We start from the raw sequence: 4672 nt of genomic DNA, 5'->3' as shown, positions 1-4672 counted from the left end.
CAGCACGAGCAAATATAGTGATCGAACGGTTTTAATAACGTTAAAAACGTCATAATCGCAACCGGGTATAATATAAGACGTGGTTTGAACGCGAACGACGATAAATACGAATTATACCGGCAGCCCAAGCAGGTATCAATTGAACATCAGTTTACACTTAGATCAACGGCATATTTATTACCTCAACTCACACGCGACACGCGTAATAAGAACGAGACCGTAACGTAGGTAACAGTCCAACGTCGAATAAAATCATCATACGCAATATATTATCATTAAATGATTGTGTATAATTTATAATGTTTTTCATTGTGTGTGAGTATAATAATATGCTGTTTTCCGAACAATCACTTGCGGTCATCCTCGAGATCTGTATCCAGGGAGTTTCTGTATGTAGATCGATCGAAAAGTTTGTAAAAGTTTATATCAGTATTCTGTTTCCAAACTTTTTAAATCTTCTGATTTATACGAGTTCATAGTGTGATTATAATTGAGTATACTCGATTAAAAATTCAATGAATCGCAGATTGACGCATCGAACTCTCACACGTGTACAAAACTAGAAACGAACATACGAAAAACTCGATTCAAAAAGAAAAAAAAATGCAAATCTGTGATCGTCGTTTCTATAGTTATGAATTTTAAAACGACGTTTTGGTTTGTTCGGAACAAACGCAGTCAATAGGAGAAAACCTACAAAGCAAAGAATTGTTGAAAAGTATGAATTTACCACAGAGTTTCAGAATATATATATACAAACTGAATGCATAAAACATAAATTACGAACATTTTTTCACTGAAACTGAATTTGCAACAACTCACGGCTTGAAGTGATAATTACAGTGTATTTTGAATAAAAGAACGACCAAACAAGCAAACGAGTGGAATACCAAACAATTGTATTATTTTATTTTATTTTATTTTAGAATGTATACAGGATGTGTCCTTTTATATATTTAAACGTAAGAATAACAGGAGAATATGGCTTAAAAAAAATAAAATATGTATGCAATTATATAAACAAAAATAAAATATGAAATTAAGAGTATTATATACAACAAAACAATAATACAAATAAAATTATCAATGCTAATTAAATAGATGGTTGAAAAAGAAAAGTGGGGTCCGTATCGGCATTACACAACATACGTCCAACTGGCTCATTTGACAAGTAATTGGTGGTACATAAAATAACTTAGAATGTCGTAATAAAACGAATGTTGCATTGAGGAATTTTAAAATTAATTAAGGAAAGTAAAGTCGGGAAATCAACTCTACCATCTAACAGTCCTTTAAAAAGTTAGGACACATAATTTACTTGCGCTCCGCCAATGAAGCTAAACCAAGATGAATGGTAACCGGAATGTAGTCATGTGGTGCACATTTGATGTCCAAAAAGTAGCAAGAGCCTACACTGAATCCTTTCAACTTGGCAAGCATTGTCGATTGGTCGGACTAATGAATAGTATAGAATTTTAAATGAGGAAGTTAGCTTTAATATCCTTTGACAATCTCATAATAATGGCCAAATCTCATAGAGCTTTGTAATAAACAATCGCAATATGAATACCAGAGTCTATATTACTGGAAAGCTTTAAGCCAAGATTCATCACGAATCCATTGCGGTGAGAAATTATAAAATCATAAAGATAGTAGGAGAACATTAGAAAGAACGGTTTCTAATGGATGTCATAGCTTTACACTCACCTAGATTCAGAAAAAAACCTAACTTTTCGAAAAGTGCAACAAACCTATCTAAATCACTTTGAAGTTTAAGACAGCCCTCCAAAGAGTTAATTTGCATACAAAGCTTTATGTCGTACACAAAAAATAGAAATCATTAATAATGTAATGTTTTTTTAAGACTATTGATGAAAATAGAGAAAAATAAAAAGGACAGGTGCCCACTTTGATGTACGTCAAAGGGGGTAAAGAACACATTAGATTTAATATTAGGTGATTTCACCAAGTGGTATCTATTTTATTGGTATGATTTGAGCCAAGAAAATATTTCCTTACCAATACCAAAATATTTTAGAATATCTTAGAGTTTTAAAACAACAAGGTTCGCGGTATCGGAGGCCTCATAAAATCCAGTGTAAATAACGACTTCCTGCGAATGATGTTGAAAAGCATTGAAAATAAAATAATGAAAAATTAGGTTGTTTATGGTAATTGAACGACCAGGACGAAATCCGTATTGCTCTTCCATTTTCATATTATTGAAAATGTTTTTGTTTCCTAACAAATCATTATAAATCTTAACTTCTTTCGCAAGAATATAATCAACAAATTTTTATCGAAAAATAAAATAAAAAAACAATAAGGCGTTCGATCCAATAGCAATAAAATTTTATATTCTAGGTAATTTTGGCTGTAATTAATTTTAATGCCAATTTCGATACATGTTTTTATTTAGTTAGATGTATAAATAGTGACCAAAAAATAATAGATAGTGTTTTATCACATTTTTTGTTTAAAATCACATACTTGTACATTACTAAATAATATAAATTACCTCAAATTAATTTTTTAAAAGAGTGATTAGGTAATATTGAGAAAGATTTTTTTTTTAACCGATGAACAAACAATTAGTAAAAATATGTTAACTTAATCAATTGTAATTTGTGAAAAAAAAATTATACTTACAGTTCTGGTCCAAAATATTTTAATATTTTAATAGGTTATATTATCTGAAATTAAAAAAAAAAAAACAAATTTTAATGATAATTAAAAATATTCATTTTCGGATTATTATTTGATTTAAAATTATATTTTTACTCTCAATTCTCAAAGCATTCTCGATGAAAGTTTAAAGTAGTAAAGCTATTATTTAAAAAATTATTTAATATTATATTTGAGTACATCTTCATAAATTTTTTCTTTAGACATATTACTTATACTACACTTGTTTTTTGACAATAATTGTGTTTAATAAATAACGTAGGTAATTGAAATATATACTATATAAGTTTTTGTGACTCAACTATCATAATTAAAAATATGATATACCATTAAAAAATATTTAAATATAATTATAAACAATAAAACTAACAATGCAGATAAAATATACTTATAGACTATATAGTTAAAAAAATTGATTCTTAGGTAAAACAAAAAAACGGCGCTAATATTGTTTTACTTTAAATTGCATATAGAACTGCAATTTATTGTTTGATTAGGACATATTTTAAAATATTGTCCGTGATGTGACTTTCTTGATAAAAATTAAATAACAAAAAAATACTAATCCTAACAATAATATTGTCGTGTACACATAAAGAAATATTTACGATTTAGTATTGTAGAATTTAGTCAGATTAGTTTCTTGGCTCTACTTTTATTTTCTATCTTACTGTAACATAGTGTAACATAGTACTGTTTATAGACAGACAAAAATTCTATAATTTATAAATTTTTATCAATGTAGAACAAACCAGTAAAACAATTGTGTTTAGACCGTATTATGACGATTGTAAACGAGAATAAAACCGAGCCATTATGTTGAACGGCACACTTTTATCAGGGTAAAGGTAGAGATTAACGTTTTTGAAATTGTATTTTTGATTCTATTGTGTAAATGTATGTTTTTGTGTTGGTGTTTAATTAAATAAATGTTATCACGTACATTTATTTGTTTTTAAGTAAAAGTATACTACTAGTAAAGTACGCTTACGGCAGTAGATTTTAATTCAAATTTACATCATGTTATTCGAATAGTTTGTTAAGATTTTAACGAATACAAATACTACGTGTGCGCGTGAATGCTAGAGAAATCATCATTGAATATTAAGTTACACGTTAAAATTAATTTAATTATTCGTGTATCACACGACTCATCGTATCAAATTTGTATAACAGTAATTAAAAATAAATAACAGAGTTAGACGAAAGGTGTGTGTGTGTGTGTGTGTGTGTGTGTGTGTGTGTGTGTGTGTGTGCGTGCGTGTTGAATATTTCCAGTCAAATTTTAAGTACTTTACATATTATACCATCTCGATATAAATTTAAATTTTTTTCTCTCGTGATAATATTAATTCCATTCAAACATAACCTTTTTGGTTCACATCATTTAGTCATTTTAAGATTTATAATAGTATTATGTATAGCGTTTTCAAACACTATTTCGTGAAATCATCAAATACTTACTGCTTATTATGACATTGTTTCTCTGATGCTATTTTGAAGAAAATACGCATATATGTTATGTATACAAGTTATTACACTATATTATTTACAAGCAATCTAGCGAGGATTAAACCTAACAGTTCGAGGTTCATATAAGCTTGCCTTAGGAATTCTTTATTGTCCCTAATGTGCCATCGTAGTACAGCTACGAATGACTCAGATTCAATATTTTAGTATGGAAGACCGCACAGTTATATATATATATATATATATATATATATATAAGATAAATTTATTGGATGCGCTGAGAATGGCAAGATATGAGAAATTGTTGTGTTTCTTTAGCGGTGTCTGATAGCCTAAATACCGATTATTCATTGGTCGTCTTTGCGTATTTGATTATGGTGTCAACCTAATATACTGTTGGATGATATTAGGTATTAAGAAATTAAATCTTTAAATATAAACTCTTCTGTTTCAAAGAGAATGAATATCAATGAATCATTTGGATGTAATTATGCACAATAGCAGTATGAAGAATTCC

Source organism: Melanaphis sacchari, unplaced genomic scaffold (assembly GCF_002803265.2).
Source record: "Melanaphis sacchari strain LSU unplaced genomic scaffold, SCAv2.0 Contig103_pilon_pilon, whole genome shotgun sequence".
Taxonomy (NCBI): domain Eukaryota; kingdom Metazoa; phylum Arthropoda; class Insecta; order Hemiptera; family Aphididae; genus Melanaphis; species Melanaphis sacchari.
This window is presented reverse-complemented; position numbering follows the sequence as displayed.